The sequence below is a fragment of the Pseudorca crassidens genome, chromosome 11, assembly GCF_039906515.1.
Source record: "Pseudorca crassidens isolate mPseCra1 chromosome 11, mPseCra1.hap1, whole genome shotgun sequence".
In the NCBI taxonomy this organism is placed as follows: Eukaryota; Metazoa; Chordata; class Mammalia; order Artiodactyla; family Delphinidae; genus Pseudorca; species Pseudorca crassidens.
Genome location: NC_090306.1, coordinates 1,945,179 through 1,965,196, shown reverse-complemented (window position 1 = coordinate 1,965,196; position 20,018 = coordinate 1,945,179). Strand labels below are relative to the sequence as shown.

The 20,018-nt window shown below is 43.5% G+C and overlaps 1 protein-coding gene across 17 annotated transcripts in view; it reads left to right on the top strand.

Moving 5' to 3' along the window:
• Positions 1–20,018, top strand: part of ERC1 (ELKS/RAB6-interacting/CAST family member 1) — a 399,699-nt gene that overhangs the window by 343,352 nt on the left and 36,329 nt on the right. The gene's annotated exons all lie outside the window — the stretch shown is intronic.

Below are 20,018 nucleotides of genomic sequence, written 5' to 3'. Positions count from 1 at the left end.
TGCTTATTGGCGATCTCACTCTTCTGGAGTTGTTTCTTCCTGAAGAGTCTGTGTCTTGGTGTCACCCTCCTTAAAATGATGAGGGTCGTGTAGACCTCTCGCTGCAAACACAGCCGAGGAGAACAATGAGGTAAGTTGTGGAAAGAGGCGTGCACTGTGAAGACGGGAAACTTTCCATGTGGCTTTATCCCGAGCCTGTGAAAGGAGCTGAGATGCGTGCTGCCAACCACAGAGCTCTTTGGGTCTCTGTTCCTGCCCTGCAGAGAGGTTCATCCGTACCATTTTTCTAGATTCCACATACGTGCATTAATATACAGTATTTGCTTTTCTCTTTCTGACTTACTTCACTCTGTATGACAGACTCTAGGTCCATCTGCACAGAAGTAGAGGACGGGCGTGTGGACACAGGGGGTGGGGAAAGGGGTGTGGGATGAATTGGGAGATTAGGTTTGACATAAATGCACTACCATGTGTAAAACAGGTAGCCAGTGGGAACCTGCCGTATAGCACAGGGAGCGCAGCTTGGTGCTCACTGGGGACCTAGATGGGTGGGATGGCGGGCGTGGGAGGGAGGCCCAAGGGGGAGGGGATATGTGTCTACCTAAAGCTGATTCACTTCGCTGTGCGGCAGAAACTAACGCAACCTTGTAAAGCAATTATACTCCAATTAAAAAAAAAGCTCTTTGAACCCCGCATGCCAGACAGAGCTGCAGCTGAGCAAGTCCGTGTGCTGTTCTCTTTATCTACACTACACGCTAGGGGGGGGCGGTGGAGCTGGGCATCGTGCAGCCTGTTGGGGCCGCGCAGGAGCTGAATGCAGTTCAGCAGGCTCCTCCGCCAGTGTGAAGCTGCCTTGTCTGTTCTAGCAGAACACAGGAGCTTCTGTGCAGGCCTCAGCAGGAAGCCCAGCCCCGCTGGTGTCATAGGAAACACGGCCCATAGGTAACCTCACCAGGAGACTGAGAAATGAGCCACCTTCACATGACCTTGTTCCTGAGTCTCCGTTCTCCTCTCTCTTCTCCCACAATAGAATCTAACTCCTAACAAGTGTTCAGATGCTACCAATTTTTTTTTAATTATTGCACTATTGATCTTACTGCACTAAAATATTAACAGTCGTTGGTTTAACAAAGTGCAGTTGCAATTAGCTGGCCACAGCTGGAGTTTCTGTGGTAGAGTATTTCAAGTTTTCTAAAATGTGCTGTGAATATAATTATATTATAAAGGTTTTACCTAAAGAAATGCATGAGTGATCCCTAAACATTGCCCAAGTCTTGACTTGCTAATCCACTTTACTTGCTAATTCTACAGAGAACAGATTTTCTTAACAAAATTTCAAGCTTTTGAAGTTGATGATTTGCCTTATCAAACTTAAGAACATAAATAATGTTTTTTGTGTAAAAATTTTTGAAAACACCATGTGTACCAGCAAAGTATGAGCCTTACTAGATGTAACCATTTCTCAGACTTATGCTTTATGGCCCAGAAAATGATCATCTTGGTGAACTTACCATGAGCTCTTGAAAAGAATGATATTCTTTAGTTATTGCACACAGTCTTCTGTAAATATTGATAGGTCCAGGTGGCTGACAGGGTTGTTCAGATCTCCTATGACTTTACTAAAAATTGGCAGGGGGGTGGGGGGCAGTCTATTAAATGCTGAGAGAGGAGTATTAAAATCTCCAGGTATAATTGGAATTATTCTATTTGTCCTTTGAATTCTCAATTTTTGCTTCATGTATTTTGAAGCTCTGTTATTATTTGCACACCCATTTTTGATTGTTGTATACTCTTGATAAACTGACCTCCCTGTCATTATGAGATATCCCTCTTTATTTTCCAGGAATATTCTTTGTCTTCAAATCTACTTTATTAGTCTTAAGTCAACAAGGAGCAGTGTAAACTAACACGAAAAGTCACTCTGTCTTGTCTGGCAATAACAGGCATTCAATTAATACTTATTGAATATTGACTTTCTAGAGTTTTCTGGAGAGCAGATTGCCAGATAACATCATTTCCTTTATAGATAAAAGAATATGTTTCTTTTTTATGCTGTTATTTTAGACATCTCGCAGAGCAGCGGTCCCCAACCTTTTTGGCACCAGGGACCGGTTTTGTGGAAGGAGGTTTTTCCCCGGACCAGGGGTTGGGGAGTGGGGGGATGGTTTCGGGATGATTCAAGCACAGTACATTTATTGTGCATTTTATTATTATTTCTATTATTTATTTCTACTTTATTGTTATTTCTGTTATTATTACATTGTGATATATAATGAAATAATTATACAACTCACCATAATGCAGAGTCAGTGGGAGCTTGTTTTCACTTGCCACTCACTGATAGGGTTTTGAAATGAGTCTGCAAGCAATTGATTTATTATGGTCTCTGTGCAGTCAAACCTGTGCTAATGATGATCTGCATTTGCAGCCGCTCCCCAGCGCTAGCATCAGCACCTCAGCTCCGCCTCAGGTCATCAGGCATTAGATTCTCATAAGGAGCACGCAACCTAGATCCCTCGCATGCGCAGTTCACAGTAGGGTTCGCGCTCCTATGAGAATCTAATGCCGCAGCTGATCTGACAGGAGGTGGAGCTCAGGCGGTAATGCGAGCGATGGGGAGCGGCTGTAAATACAGATGAAGCTTCGCTCGCTTGCCCGCCACTCCCCTCCTGCTATGCGGCGCGGTTCCTAACAGGCCATGACCAGTAGCGGTCCGTGGCCCAGGGGTTGGGGATCCCTGTCATAGAGGATGAGATGCTATGGATAAAAAGGTATTTACTTTAGGAAGTTAGTAACCTCCCAGGTTAACTGTGCATTGGCCCTAGGCTTGTGATATTTAACACTGAAGGAAGAAAAAGAAAAAGAACCTTATAATAATATAGTGAGGAGGTACTCCAAGTTAAATCATAAGAGAAAATAATCATCTGGTTGCACACACAGTGTAGAATGGTTTCGGTAGAGAGGTAATAGAAGAATGGGAGCTTTACAAGCACCTGACTTCAATGATCTTTGCCTACATTTTGACTATTCTCCTGACGTTTATTTAAACCAAAGCTCATTCTCTATGTGGCAACCCCCTCCCCCCCCATTTCTTGAGATATAAGTGATAAATAGCATTGTATTAATCCAAGATGCACAACATAAGGATTTGGTATGTGTATATATTGCCAAATGATCACCACAGTGAGTTTCGTTAACATCTGTCACCTCACATAATTACAGTTTCTTTTCTTGTGATGAGAACTTTAAGGTCTACTCTTTTAATAACTTTCAGATATACAATAGACGCCGTGCCTTCTGTCCCCAGGGCGTGTTTACCATATAACTGGAAGTTTACACCTTTTGACCCCCTCAACCGTTTTACCCACCCCCAAACCCCACCACGGACAACTGCCAGATGTGTTCCCTGTATCTATGAGTTTGGTTTTTCTAGGTTCCACGTGTAAGTGAGATTGTAGAGTATTTGTCTTTTTCTTTGTCTGACTTATTTCACTAAGCATAATACCCTCAAGGTCCATCCATGTTGTCACAAATGGCAGGATTTTCTTCTTTTTTATTGGCTGAATAATATTACTCTGTGTGTGTGTGTGTGTGTGTGTGTGTGTGTGTGTGTACAGTTGGCCCTTCAACAACACAGGTTTGAACTGCACAGGTCCACTTATACATAGATTTTTTTTTTTTGGCAATAGTAAATAGTATAGTCCTACACAATGGGCAGTGGGTTGAATCTGCAGTTATGGAACGATGGATACAGAGGCACCACAGAACAAAAGGCCAACTATAAGTTATACACAGATTTTTGGCTCTTCAGAGGGTCAGTGCCCCTAACCCCTGCATTTTTCAAGGGTAACTGTATATACACCACATTTTTCTTTATCCATCAGTGGACAGTTAGGTTGTCTGTGTGTCTTCGCTGTTATAAATAACACTGCAAGGAACACAGGCGTGCAGATATCTTTTCAAGATAGTGATTTTATTTCCTTTGGATATATACTCAGAAGTGGAATTACAGGATCATATGGTAGTTCTATTTTGAATTTTTGAGGAATCTCCATGCTGTTTTCCATAGTGGCTGCATCAATTTACATTCCCACCAACAGTGCACAAGAGTTCCCTTTTCTCCACATCCTCACCATCACTTATCACTTGTCTTTTTGGTAATAACCAACAAGTGTGAGGTGATTTCATAGTGGTTTTGATTTGCATTTCCCTCATGATTAGTTATGTTGAGTGCCTTTTCATGTACCTGTTGGCCATCTGTATGTCTTTTTGGAAAAATGTCTATTTAGATCTTCTGCCCACTTTTAGTTGAATTTTTTGCTATTGAGTTGTATGACTTCTTTATAAATTTTGGATATTAGCCCCTTATCAGATATATGATTTGCAAATATTTTCTCCCATTCACTAGGTTGTCTTCATTTTGTTGATGGTTTCCTTTGCTGTGAAGAAGCTTTTTAGTTTGATGTAGTCCCACTAGTTTATTTTTGCTTTTGTTGCTTGTGCTTTTGGTGTCAGATTCAAAAATTCATCCCCAAGATCTATGTCAAGGAGCTTACCACCTATGTTTTCTTATAGGAGTTTTATGGTTTCAGGTCTCACATTCAAGGCTTTCATCCTTTTTGAGTTAATTTTTGTGTATGGTGTAAGATTTTGGTCCAGTTTTATTCTTTTGCATGTAACTGTCCAGTTTTCCAGTACCATTTATTGAAAAGACTGTCCTTTCTCCATTGTATATTCTTGGCTCCTTTGTCATAAATTAATTGACCAGTATATCCATGGGTTTATTTCTGGGCTGTCTATTCTGTTCCATTGATCTATATGTCTCTTTTTATGCCAGTACCATACTGTTTTAATTACTATAGCTTTGAAATATATTTGAAATCAGGGAGCATAATGCCTCGAGTTTCGTTCTTCTTTCTCAAGATTTCTTTGGCTATTTGGGGGTCTTTTATGGTTTCATACAAATTTTACGATTCTTTGTTCTATTTCTGTGAAAAATGCCATTGGAATTTTGATAGGGATTGCATTGAATCTGTATATTTCTTTGGGTAGTATGAACATTTTAACAGTATTAATTCCTTAGATCCATGAGCACAGGCTATCTTTCCATTTATTTGTGTCTTCTTCAATTTCTTTTATCAATGTCTTACCGTTTTCAAGGAACAGGTCTTTTACCTCCTTGGTTACATTTATTCCTAGGTATTTTATTCTTTCTGATACAATTGTAAATGAGATTGTTTTCTTAATTTCTCTTTTTGATACTGTGTTATTAGTGTATAGAAATGCAACTGATTTTGTGTATTAATTTTGTATTCTGCAATATTACTGAATTCTTTTATAAGTTCTAACAGTTTTTTGACAGAGTCTTTATGGTTTTCTGCATATAATATCATGTCATCTGCAAACAGTGATAGTTTTACTTCTTCCATTTCTATTTGGCTGCCTTTTATTTCTTTTTCTTGTCTAACTGCTCTGGCTAGGACTCCCAATACCATGTTGAATAAGAATGGTGAGAGTGGACATCTTTGTCTTGTTCCTGATCTTAGAGGAAAAGCCCTCAGCTTTTCACCATTGAGTATTATGTTAGCTGTGGACTTGTCATTATATTGCCTTTTTTATGTTGAGGAATGTTCCCTCTGTTACTGCTTTGTTGAGTTTTTTTTCTTTAATAAGTGGATGTTAAATTTTGTCAGATGCTTTTTCTGCACCTATTGAGATGACTATGTGATTTTTGTCCTTCATTTTGTTAATGTGGTATGTCCCATTGATTGATTTGCAGATGTTGAACCATCCTTGCATCTCTGGAATAAACCCCACTTGATCATGGTATATAATCCTTTTAATGTATTGTTGAATTTGGTTTGCTAATATTTTGTTGAGAATTTTTCCGTCTATGTTCATCAGAGATACTGGCATGTAATTTTCTTTTCTTGTGGCATCTTTTTCTGGTTTTGATATCAGGTAATGCTGGCATTGTAAAATGAACTTGGAAGAGTTCTCTCCTCTTACACTTTTTTGGAAGAGTTTTTAAAAGATTGGTGTTAATTCTTTAAATATTTGGTAGAATTCACTGATGAAACCAGCTGGTCCTCAGCTTTTCTTTCTTGGGAGGTTTTTAATTACTGATTCAGTTCCCTTACTTGTTATTGGTCTGTTCAAATTTTCTGTTTCTTCATGATTCAGTCTTGGTAGGTTGTATGTTTCTAGGAATTAATCCGGTTCTTCTAGGCTGTCCAAATTGTTGGCATATAACTGTTCGTAGTAGCCTCATGATTCTTTGTATTGGTCTGGTATCAGTTGTAACGTCTCCTCTTTGGTTTCTGATTTTATTTATCCTGTCTCTTTTATTTTCTCCTATCACGTCCTACCTGTGAAACTGACAAAGCATGTTTTCTCCTGTGTCCCCTATACGGCAGTTATATTACTTTATGACCATTTAGTTTGGTGGTAAATAGCATGCTTTGGCTCCAGATGTGATTTGAGTCCAGCTCGGTAGCTGTGTAATTTCCCACAAGTCACTCGACCTGTTCTCTAAGCATCAGGTTCCTCGTTTGTTAAATGGCAGTAATAAAACCTATAGTGAAGGTTCTTGGGAGGATTACATGTACTAATGTATTCAGTGCACTTAGCCCTCTGCCTGGCACACAGGAAATGCTCAGTAAAGGACTGTGTGACATTGGTAGTGATTGTGGTAAAAATCCTTGAATATTTACAAGATCCTTTGATGCTCCTCTTCACTTTATAGATTTCTCCTCTCTCCTAATATAGTAACATTCCTCCCATTGCACAAGTAACCCACAATCCTAGTAATTAATTTTTCCTGCAGCAAAAGAAATGTCTTCTTTACTGAATCATCAATGATGTCACCAGTACTGCCTGAGCAACAGTGTAGACACCTCTCCCAGGTATCTGTGCGGGAGGTCAGCCACAGACGTTGTCAGACCTAATCACCTTTAAGAAGCACCCTTGGCGGCAGGTGACACTTTCTTCTGAAGTTTTCTAACCTGAGGGTTATTTTCAGGCCGTAGAAAGAAGCAGGAGCACCACCCCTGCACGGTGGCTGTAAGTGATTCTTGACAGGCTTGGTGATCACACGAGCTCAGTGAGGCAAGGACCTCTTCTTAGGCCACGTGAGTGGGTTGTGAGTAATCTGGGGGAGAGGCCTTTCTCTCAGTGTTTTTTTTTGTTGTTGTTTTGTTTTGTTTTGTTTTTTGCAGTACGCGGGCCTCTCACTGCCGTGGCCTCTCCCGTTGCGGAGCACAGGCTCCGGACGCACAGGCTCAGCGGCCATGGCTCACGGGCCCAGCCGCTCCGCGGCACGTGGGATCTTCCCGGACCGGGGCACGAACCCGCGTCCCCTGCATCGGCAGGCGGACTCTCAACCACTGCGCCACCAGGGAAGCCCCTCTCAGTGTATTTTTAAGACAGAGTTAACAGTGTTCCACAGGTACATCCTACATTTTTGTAGTTTCTGCTGAATGATTTAAGGTGACATTGTCCTGTGACTCACTTGATGTATTTCTTAGACTGAAAATTGCAGTGTTTTAGACATCTCTGGAACATAAGCTCTCAGAGGCATGGGTTCTTACCTTAACAATTACCAGCATTTGACTAATAAGGAAGTGCGGACTTCCTCCTGTGTGTCGTATCGCTCGTGACTCAGACATTCCTCCTGGACAATAAAAATATCCTTGTACTTCATGCAAAATAAAACTCTTCACATCCTAATTGTTTTTCACAGTCCCCTGAAAATGGGGGGACCCTACGGAGCCCAATAAATCGTTTTCGAAATAAAAACTGGTGAACTTTTACCCTAAAGGAAAGTTGCATGTATTTTATGCATTCGTAGTAGATATTTTCATCTTTTAATCTACTCTGTACCCTAACAGGTTATCCTGTAACCTGACACGGTTATGGCATGGACTGCCAGCTTCCCAGTCCACCTTCTAGAATACATTGTCAGGTTTACCAGCCACCCCTCGGTTAACATGTGGTGGGACCCCTTTTAATACCAGTTTTGGAAGATAGGCCTAACACTTGCCTACTGTATCACATTTTTATTCTATAGAGTTATGTTTTGGAGGATATGATTTGACTCACATTTTATCTGAACTATTTAACAACAGTCTTGTTACAATAGGGTTCTGCAGTATTTCTTTCATTAACTTGTCCTCAGCTTCTCCCTAATTTGTTATTTTCTATACATTCTCTCTGTCTTTAGGGTTACTGTCTGTTTTGGGTTAAAGGAATATTTTCTGGGACACAAAAATGCATCATCAACCAAAACAAAAAGCTATTCTCCCTTGATGTGTCTGCCTCCTTCTTCCTGATCCTGGGATGACGAGACTACAGTTTCCAGCTGGATCTGTCAGTCAGCGTTTCTGGGATAAATTAAGTGCGCACACTTGATTGAGGTGTAGCTGGACTGTATCACTGTCTTCCTGTTATCCTAGGAGATCAAAGCGGAGCACAAATAGAGGCTTAGTCTTTATAATATTCAAAACAGATGGCTGGTTCTTTGCGGTGAAAATTCAGGTTTTAAGGCAAACCACTTGTTAGCAAGACTTCATTTCTTTTCATTGAAAGATAGTCAACACTGAACATATACCTCTCTCTCTTCTTCAAGACTAGAATCACAGACTTTCTGCATGAGGAGGGATTTGGCAAACCCCCAAAGCTGTTACACTGTCTGGGTTCCTTTTCACGTGAATATAAAATAAGTTATTCAGATTTTTCTTTTGGCATTTTGGGTATTAAATGAAAAAATCGTAAATGTTCAGATTCTCACAGTCATTTTGTTGATGGGTCACTATTTGAAATCTAGTATTCACACTGTTACATCCTCCAGAATTGAACCAGAGTGTTTATCCCTGACTTCATATTTTTACAAACTAAAATGCACATTCTCTGCAGTCCATTACTGACACCTGGGTCCTGAGGTCATACAGAATAAGTCCGTAAGTGCAGTTTGAAGTTTTTATTGTTTGGTTTAAAACTGACTGAAATGAGAAAATTAACTCAAAAATATTTATTGGGAGTCTACTATGTACCTACACTGCACTAGGTACCTGGGTTGAAATACATGTTTCAAGACTATAAAACAAATACTAAAGGACAGATTTTCTCCAACAGAAAAAAGAATACGAGGTGCCATAGGAAAACCCAGGTCTGCACCGGAGGCTCAAGGGCTCACAGAGGAGGTTACATTGTGCCACATCTTGAAGGAGCAGTAGGCGATTGCCAAGCAGATATACTGTAAATCTGTTGAACTCTCAGTAGCTCCCTGTGGATACTGCTTAAAGTGTGAATTAATTCTCTATTTCTGCATAACACATTACCCCAAAGCTTGGCAGCGTTGAAAGCAATACACCCCTGTTAGGTCAGTGGTTTCTGCAGGTCATGAATTCGGAAGCAGCTTGGCTGGGTAGCTCTTGCGTGAGTGTCTCCGCGGTTGCAGTGAGGATGTCAGCTGGGTCTGTAGTTGTCCAAAGCTTGGTGGGGACGGAGCGTCCATTCCAGGATGCTCACCCACAGCTCATACTGGCAGGAACCTTCAGTTCCTCACCATCCGGACCCAAAATGGGTGATTCAAGAGAAGGGAGCAAGGAGGAAGCCACAGTGACTTTTATGACCCATTATCGGAAGTCACACACCACCACCTCTACTGTGTTCTGTTCCTTCCGCGCGAGGCACTGAGCCCGTCTGTGCTGAACGGACCAGAGCATCTTAGGCTTTACTTTTTGAGGGGAGGCATGTCAAAGCACATGTGGACTTACTGCCAGCCTCCACAGGTGTTGGGGCAGGGTGACAAGCCACACGGCTGGTGCCGCCAGCGTGGGTGGATCACGATGACCTTCGTGTGCCGTGGCGACCTGTGGAGGGTGGGCGGGAGGGATGTCAGAGCTTCTGGCTCTGTCCTGGAGGAGGCCATGTGGCCTGGATGCCACGGCGGTGGACGGGATGGAGGAGGATCGCCAGTGTGCTCATCACCGGGAAGCTTGGTTCTCAGAAACGTCCCAGGCAGAGAACGCAGCCCGGAAGCCCCACTGTGATTCAGAACGGTAACTTGCCTACAGGCACTGTTCACATAAACAGCCCTGCACGAGCCCATGTGTTCCATGGTGGCTATGACACTTGGACGCCGAGTGACTTCGGTCCAGCCACATTCACGGCCCGGGTCACCTCCCCGGGCGTTGAATTTTTCGTTTAGAAAGTGGGGCAAGGAGGCAGGTGTCGATGACCTCGATGATCACTAAAATAACTTCCTCTGTGCTCAGAATGATATACTTAGTGTTTTATCCTTGTTTAACCTTGAGAATATTTGACTCAGTAGAAACATTTGATCTGTTCACAAACATCTAAATCAGGTTATTACCAATGTCAAGGGATTTTCACTGAATATTTGCTGGAACTGAAACTAAGTTAATTCAGTTTCTTTATCAGTTTTCCAGGCGTGAGGTTGAAAATGTCCATCTTTTTCCATATTATTTTACTGAATCATTTTAGTATCAATTCTTTTCCATATTTAAACTTTATAATGACTTTATTTATCAATCAAGGATTTTGTCCAGATCAAATTTTACTAATTAGAACGTCCTGCAACTGTGAATTTTCTTTTTATGCCCATTGCCAAATCCAGTTTTCTATTTAGCCAATGTTTTGTTTTGTGTTGATATTACTATTAATACAAGTACTATTCGTTGTGAATTGAATTTTTTAACAGTAATTATTATTTATTTCTTAAGTAATCTGTAAGAAAATTATAAGCATCTCCTCCCTAATAGTATAGTTACCCTGTTATCTGGAATAGGTCCACTGTAGAGATTGGCAGACCTTTTTATAAAGGTCCAGATAGTAAATGTTTTATACTTTGTGAACTTTACTCTTTGTCAAAACTATTCAGCTCTGCTCTGCAGTGGGAAAGCAGCCTCAGACAATATGTAAATGAGTGAAGGTTAATATGACTATGATTGATATAACTTTATTTATGGGCACTGAAATTTGATTTTCAGATAATCTCCACATGTCCCCAAATACCCTTTTGATTTTTTTCCCAACCATTTGAAAAACCATTCTTAGTGATGGACTGTACAAAAACAGGCAGTGATGCCGGATTTGGTCCATGGACTGTCGTTTATTTACTGACCTCTGGTCTGTTGTGTTGCTTTTCCAGTTCTTCTTTGTGCTTCTCATCTCTTCATGTGCCATTTTGTAGCCATCGGCCGTTGGTGGAGCTCAGTGCGGATGGTGGGGTTAAGGTGTCCTCGGGGTCAGAATGTCAGCTGGAGTTACCAAGAGTACCTTGCAGTTTACATGTGCTCAAATCCTCGCACGGGTGAGAATGGTCATTCCCATTTTACAGATGGTAAAACAGGTTCTTGGAAATAACAATGGTCACTAATTACTGAAGAAGCTTACCGTGTGATGGACACGTGGGTTATTACAGTCTCATAAGGTATACTGTCCTCAGAGTAATTTGTCCCAGGTCTCATAGCTAGAAGGTTGCAGGCCCCAGAGGTAAGCCAGTCTGTCTCCAGAGCCCATGCTGTTAACTGCTTTGTGGCTTTGCAGTGTTGCACAGTCATCAATGCAGTGCAAAGATATTGTAGCACACAACATGACTGATACAAATCTGTCTCTGTTAAGGGTAGCCTCTGGGTAAAAAAGCCTTTTTTCACCACAGTTTCTGAAGCTAGATGCCCAGTAGTTAACATAATCACCAGCCAAGGGCCTGCATGCATATGGCTACGGTGTTTGAATGATCATGTTAGTGGCCGTGGCCGTGGCCCTGGCCACAGCCAGTCACATGGCCTTCCCTGGCACTAAAGAAGGACACCACTGTGTCTGCTTAACATGTGGTGCTATAAGGTGTGAGATGCCACAGCTGCTCTTGCCAGAGAAGTGTTCAAGTAGATAAAATTCCTAGTTAAGATCATGAGATGCTGAGGACCACCTCAGTGAATTCCGTGGCTAACTAACAAAAATTTTCCATGAGGGAAGCAACTAACCTAATCATAGGTAAGACAAGCAGCTGGGCAAACAACCGTGCTTCCCTGGAACGTACAAGTTGTCGTTGATGCAAGAGATGCTAAGATGCAGGAGTTCCAGTTCAGAGGAGCCTGGGCCCTCCCAGTCAGACCACATTCCGTTTGTGTGTGTGTGTGCGCGCGTTCACATAAACGTACGAGTGTGTCTTAACACGTGAACCTGTTGCTTTATTCTCGTGCACAGAAATGTATGATCATTGAGACAGGCAAGGTAATGGAGTCAGGGAAAGCTGAAAACCTCCAGGTACATAGAACGTGCCTCACCGGACTCACAGGATAGTCTGAAACACACGTGCCCACTATAGGATGACTCTGCACTGTGCTTTGAAATGGCACATCTGGGGAATGATATGTGGATGGCTTGCTAGACAAATGACAGAAACATATCAGACCAAGTGTCATGAGCTGTTACTGCTTAGATGAATAAGATGGCAGAGACTTTGCTCCCCATGTTTCTATTTCTTGTCAGCAGTAGCATCTCATATATAAGAAGGTTATAGCTGCTAGAGCCCACAAGGCAACTGAGTATGAAGAGTCCCCCCAACTTGTGTGATGCGTACATTTGGGCAGTTTGCTTAAAGCACAGAGAGCGCTTTTCCTCCTGTTCGTTGCTGTTCAAGTCCACAACACCAAAAGTATGCTCCCTGGAGGGAACCAGGGAAAGCACTAATAACAGGGACAGATTAACGTGGGGAAGAAAGGTGTTTCTACGTTCTCCTCTCCCTTTTCTTCTTTGCTTGCTTTCTAGAGTTGGGAGTTTCTGTGTCACTTGTCCGTTGTTTTCTGTTTTCTAAACACCCATAAAGTGTTAGGTCCTCTGATTCTATCAGAAACATGGCCTCTATCCTTTGTATTCCCTCACTGAAATTGCTACAAAATTTGGATGTGGGTCCACGTGCATGATAGGTTTCTTATGAGTACTAAAAGGTGGGACTAGAGCCTGGTAGATAAAACCAATACGAAGATTCTGCACAAACTTAACTTTTTTCCCCCGCTATCAGGTCACTTTACAACTGTACCAGAAGCTGCTCATTCTTTGTTACATCAGGTAGCCTCACGTGCTTCCGTCTAGATGTACCCCCATTTCTGGTTCCTTGGAACTTTCCCCTTGGACTGCCCCGCACCCCATTTTTTCCTTGCCGTACTCTGCAGTTTTTCCCTCGGTCTCTCGGCTCAATCGGAATGTGTGGGTTTGCTCATTCTCAGCGTTCTGTATCTCGCATCCCAGTGGGACCGCCCTGCTCTGACCCTACACTTCAGAATTGATCTTCAGTCAGCACTTACTGAGCCCTGTGTTGGATCAGGGGGATCAGGGAATCAGGGCACAGGGGCCCTTCTTCCGGAGAAGGGCTTGGTGGGCCCCAGATTATTGAATCTTGAATTACCCTGGCTGGTTACGCTATATAATATCAGCCACAGTTTTTAGGACTTCTGGTATTCCTGAGCTGAAGTCTTTTGTCATAGTCACTGTTGTATCCTCCGATAGTAAACCTTTGCTTAAACCTCAGCAGCTAGAAACATTGAAATGGTGATGTCTATCAGAGTTTGTGCCACGCTAAGGAATTTTAACTTTCAGAAGTAGGGGGAAGAGAGATTAGTTCAGTGATTGTGTGAAGGTTTTATTCCCAAATAAAGAAAATGGGTAGAGAAAAACAGTCTTCCTAATTTTTGTTTTTCCCAAATCTTTTTCTTCCACCCAAAGCCTGGATTACTCCCAAGGTGGAAGGGGTGATGTCTGGAAATCGTTAATCCATGGGTTTTGTTCATGGTGTATAAAATTTTCAGAAAGAATTTGCTTTTGCAATATGATTTCCTGATTGACTGTGGCAGACATGAATCCAGCAAGGACAGCTCTGTCAGAGCACCCAAGATCCCTCTTAGATTCTTAGATATACGACAGTTCTGGTGTGAGTGTGGAGTGGAAATGAAGATTCTTCATGTGGGTGGGTCAGGAGGAGAGATGGAGAAGGGGGGGCGTGGGCACAAGAAGAGCAGCGGGTGGAGGTGGGGCGCACCAGGCCAGCCCCCAGAAGGCAGCACGAGTTCAGCCCGGAGTGAGTGAAGGAGATGCCCTTGGTGCCCCCTGCCCTGGTACTGGTTTCTGTTCTTGAAGGGCTCTTTTATGATATTCTGAAACATTTCCATCCTCCCAGTTAAGCAGAGTGCTAAGCTATCCTGAAGCTGAATTGCGGGCTAAGGGCCATTCTGCACAGATCTTTCTTCCCACCCTGCCGGCCCCCTCTCGCCACTGCAGGCGTATACATGGGCCTCCTTATACACACTCACAGGTGTTTCAGCCTGTCACAGGTCGTGTTCTGTTTCCTACATCAGCATTAAGAGATTCAATTCCTGTGTGTAGCCTTTCTCTAGTAGCACAGATACCCGTCTCTGATGTGTACACACAGCTACGGGTACATGTCTATCTTGCCCTGCCTTCCAGGTGATAGGGAACCCCTCCCTCCCACCTGCACCCCCAAGGCCAGGTGCCTGTGAAGCACTGTGTGATGAGAAGCCAAAGCCTGTGGACACACAGCTGCAGCCGTTGCAAGTTTCAGCTGGAGATGCTGCGTGTCTGCAGTCTGTGCTGCGGGATGTGATGCTGGAGCTGCAGTCATGATGTGACTAGTGGCCAGTTGCCCGTGTCTGCTCCTCCAGCTTCTCTGTGTGTACACGCACACACACCTGCTCTTAACCCAGCCTTGAAATAACTGCCAATCACAGGGGGGTCTCCCCCAGAGCCTGGCCTCCGCTTGGGAGCCCTTGTACAGATAAGCTGTCGAATCTCCTGGTCACCAGATAAGCGTACTCGGCTCCTTGCTCCTCTGTCGTCCTGTGGCCTGCAAGGCGGAGCGATTGGGTGGGCTCCCTGTGATCTAGACTGGCATCCTTGGTTACTTACCGAGATCCTGGCCAGGTCAGGAGGTTCCTTTTGTGCACCCGGCACAGCTCGGGCTGGCCTTCCTTCTACTCCCAGTGGCTAGAGAGAGGAGAAAATGAACCGTCCTGATAAGGTCATTACTGTGTTCCACACGGCAGGCAACAAGCGTGTTGCTGCTTTTCACATTCATCCCTCTGTCTTGTGAAGGTGTAACAGTGCTGAGAAGTGCTTGGCTGCAGCCCTAACGCAGCCCGAGCACTTCAGGTGCCAGAGCTCAGAGGACTGGGCGGAGCAGGTGTCGTCAGCCGCCGCGTGTGTGTGTGTACGGGCACGGCAGGGTGGAGGCCACCGTCTTCGCTGTGGCCAACTGCCTACCTGGTTTTCCTTTGAAATTCAGCATCTGCCTTCAGTTGCCTGGCCTGTTCAAAGAGTGTGAACCTCTCTTCTCCCTCTTTTGCCTTATTTTCTTTCCCATGCCCAGACTTTCTTCCTCATAATTTGTAATTCATCAGTGTATAGCCCTGGAGCTTCACTGTGGGGAAGTCCTGTAAAATATATACACACACAAATATTTAACCCACTGCATGGTTTGCTAAAATACAGTAAATGGTTTATTGTGGAAAGGCAAGCCTCAAGCCAAGAACTAAATCGAAGGTGCTTTCTCATCTATTGAAAGAGCAAGGAAGAAGAGCTGCGGGACACGTGCCACTGGCTACCTCCCTGTGCCTCGTCCGCCTGTCCCCGCAGGGTGCACGCTATGCGTCCCCTCCTGTCCCCTCCACTCGTCAGCGCGTGATGGCTTCGGCGCCTCATGCAGCGTTTTCTCCGCTTACTGCCCATTGATGTGCACTGTCTTCGTCTGTACTCACTTGTCTGCCTTCTTGTTGGTGAATGACCTTATTTTCCTCGATTTTACAAGTTTCCAGATACTGAAGCAGGTCCTTGCAATACCTCCAGCCTTAAGCTGCTCTCATGGCCGTGAAGAGGTGGGCTCAGCAGGAGGTTTCTTCCCTCAGTGGCGGGGCCCACACACTCTGCTCTCTATTCGAGTAGGATTCCTTGTACCGAATACAATAGGATAGGTTTTAACTGAATAAGGAGTAAATAGGCAAAATGCAGTTAGCAGCTCTGTAGTTCAGATTTCAAGATTCATTTTATTCTAAACTCTGTTTCCTATCTCCTCACAACTTTGAGTACAGAATATTTGTCTCCATATCTGGGTCAAGAAATAGGAGATGTTTTGTTTTGCTGGAGTGGTAATGCATGCTTAAAGGAAAATTGACAACAGATTTCTGAGTTGTAAAACTAAGAGGAAATGATCACATTTTATTTTTTAAATGATTCCCACTGTTTTTTTCATGTTTCAAACCTTTTGCCGTTTTCAAAGACACATCTAACTTTAACAAACCGTAAAGCTCTTTAAATCTGAAACCTTTGGAGAGAGTTTTTACTTTTAGAACCCAGCATTTCTCTATGTGGTAAGATTTCTGATTAATGTTTATTGATCTCATTCACCTAGTGTCACCACACCAAACTTGGATCTGCTCACCCACTCGCAGCGAAGCCCATCTGCTGACACCGGGTTGTGGTGAAGGAAAGTGCAGCGTTTATTGCAGGGCCAGGCAGGGAGAACGGGCAGCTCGCGCTGAAAACCCACACTCCCCGACGGCTTTCAGGGAGGGGGTTTAAAGGCAGAGTGTGTGAGGGAGAGGGTCGCAGGACGCATGATCAGCTCGTACGCAGTTCTCAGATTGGTTGGCAGCAAGGTGAAGTTTCGAGCATCACCAGTCTTCCAGTTTCAACCGGCCTGGGGCCTACATTCTCTGATGGTCAGTAGTTTTCATCTGTGGGGGTCTGCTTCCTCTAGAAACAGCTTAGGAACGTGTGTCAGGCCTTTATCCGTATCTTCCAGGGAACGGGGAGTTTGGTGGCTCTGCTGTGTGGCTGGTGCAGTCTGAATTGTTACCAGGTTCCTGACCCAGAGCTCTTCTTTGCTTCTGCGTCTTCACATTTCCTGGTCATTCCCTCTGGAGTCAGCCTCCTGAGACTCAAGAGAGGGCTGAGAGACTAAAGCAAAAGGCTTTTGCTTCGAAGGATGTAGACACAGGGGCTTGCACATGGTTTCAGTCCCCCCTTTTCTTTGGTGCCCCTCACTCTCAGGGGAACAGGTTCAGGACGAGAAATGGAATAAAGTTTCCCCTGGAGAGGTTAATCACAAACTGTCAGCAGAGGAGGTCAGTTTTAGGGGGACTCGGTTTCACTAGTGGCCCTGGACGTGAACTCCTAGTGGTACTTACTCACTTGTTAAAGAACAGTGAGGCAGACTTCATTCAGGACCATCGTGATGGGTTTAGGGGCCACTGCAGTGGGGTTTTGCAGTGAGGGAGAGAGAGACAGTGCCCAATTCTGAATACAACAAGGAAAAGTGGGAATTTACAGCCAAGGAGCAGGTGGGGGTCAGTGGATGGACACTTCCTAAGGAGGAAACATCAGGGATAGGGGGAGATGCTGGCTAAACCACCCTAACTGGATTCTTGCCTAAGGCAGGCAGAGTGATCAGACATCGCCCCGGGGATAGTGGGCGATGAGGGACCCCCTCAGACACAAACCAACTTAGAATTCCTGGGGGAATTGGACAATATAGAGATGAACATGAACGCCCAAAAGTCAGGGCCCAGTTGAGAAGAGAGGTCAGGGGAGCCTGACCCACATTTGGTCAATGAGAAGACCTCTGTCCCCAGGATGTAGATGAGGGGAATGAGAAGGTTAATTGAACCTCAGGGATTGCCTGGTTAGTTATTCCATCAGCTAAACAAGTGGTAATAGTAGGTCATCTGTAAGAGATGCTGAGGAAGGGACCCTGCTTAGTACAGAACCAGTATTCTAAGTACTTAGTAAATATTTATAGCATAAGAAATGTCATTCTGGGTTTTGTATTTGTCGTGACTTTTTGTTTTGGAAGATAAATGTGAGACAGTCCCATTCTATAAAGTTTGTTTGAGGAGTCAAATAGACACACGTGAAAAATGGTTATGAAGTGGGGGTCAGGATTTGGAGCTCTGAACTTTCTTGCCTTTAGCTTTAGGTTATCTTTTTAACTTTTCATGAGACTTTAGAAATTGACTTCCCCCTAAAAGAGATTTTTTTTTTTTCAGAGACTGTAGCCCTCTCACTAAGCACAAACTCAGGCTAAAGCTGCTGAAACTTTCCAGATTCCCATTGTTCACAGTAAGGTTTGTTTTCTGATGAAGGTCGTGCAGGTGTATCTCACGAACCCTTCTGTAGCCCGGCTTTATATCAGTTATTATGAGGGTGTGACCTGAGAGGCGTATGTTTGTCCAGTGTCTCTCTTGCAGGGGAAGTATAAGATAGAGGGGTATTCTCGAAGGCATGTTTGTTTTCAGCTTGCTAGGATTACAGATGAGTAAGGACCATAACACCAAAAACATTTAGGGGGTCCATTGAGTACCCTTCTGTTTGTGCTCCACATGGGAAGGCTAAATTAAAAGGTTGGATCTCAGAGACCACTAAGAATAAACAAGTTGTTGAATTTTATAACCTTGTATGTGAAGACTACGTCACACTAGGCCTCAAATCAAGGTGAAGAGGTTGATTTAGCAATTTAAGGGTCTGCCTAAAGTAAACTTCAAAACTAAAGTTAAAACAAAGATAAATCCTGCATATACGCCTTTTACTTCTTATATACACTCAACACATTAGTTCCATTATTTCGTGATTTTTTTTTTAATGCAGAACAGGACCACATCTCGTTCTTAATATTCCTGCCAGCAAAAGCTGGCTGTGGCGTGGCACAAAGGCATCCACTGAATGTTTGTTAAGCGAATTACATAATGTTCTTAGTGTCAATATGTGTGATTTGATACGCAGTATATCTAGTTAATGTAGCAAAAATATCATGACAGTTTACTATCTTTGTTCAAAGAACCACATTCTTGCACAAAGTAGCTGCATTTAAGTGAGAAAGCAACACAAAGGTCCAAAACTTTGTGAAGAGACCCAGTACCGTCCTTCATCTTCCTCATCCTCACACATACTGCAACCAGGAAGGTAAAGTGAGTTCTTGAGAGAAAGGACTTTGAGGCTAGACCATTGAATTTTATTCCCTTGCTTCCTTTTTTACTTTTCAGAGTGTAGCTCTCTGCTGGGGCCTCTGGACAAGAAAGTCATTGAAAGAATAATGTTTCTGGGCAGTTAATACGTTAGTTGTTCCAGGACTTCTTTGGTGAACCTACACTGGGGGACAATGGTGTAATGATGACCCAGTGAGAAGTCAGAACTGCTACTGGCATTTATGCAGTAATCCAGGGGCGGCTGAACCGGCCTCCGAGGACTTCCGCAGATAGACAGAAGAGCAAGAGGATTTTGTAGTGACAGAGGAACCATAGTAAATATAAAAATAATTTGCCAGGAACACAGTAAACGATCAGTAAATGTTAGCTTGAAAACCAGTGGCATCTTCCAAACAATAAAATATTAGTACTGCAAGGGCAAATGCCTTAAGTCCCAAGTGATATTCAGTTCAAGGTATACCTTTCCTCTCAGAATGAGCTCCCAGAATGTGCCGTAACCAACCCACCTATACTTAGATTAAAGATCTAGTACAGAAACAGTGGAGTGGGGAGAAGGGGGCAGACCATGGAATTGACTGGAGGGGCCTTTCACTGAACGTCCCATCCTGGTCCAAGAACACGTGTTCCCATGTCTTAGGTAAATGGGTTGCAGAAACGGGATGCTGTAGAATTTTCAGTTGCAATCTGTATCGAACAATAGAGGAGCAGCTGGTCTGTCTTCCAGAAGATCTCTAGCCATCTAACCTGCTCAAGTGGAAGGGAGGTTAAAATAAACACCTTCCGGAGGTCACTGTCTTCCATCACCATGTGTCATCAAATGCTGGCCTCTGAAGCCAATTTGAGGGGCTGATACATAAATAAATCCTTGCAAGAAGAAACAGAGCTTTCAGTAAGTCAACCAGAAAGCTCTCATTCCCCTTCATAATTTAAATTATTTTCCTTAACAGCTCCGTAAATGTAGGATTGGGGGGATATTGACATTTTGGCGTTATATTTGATAAA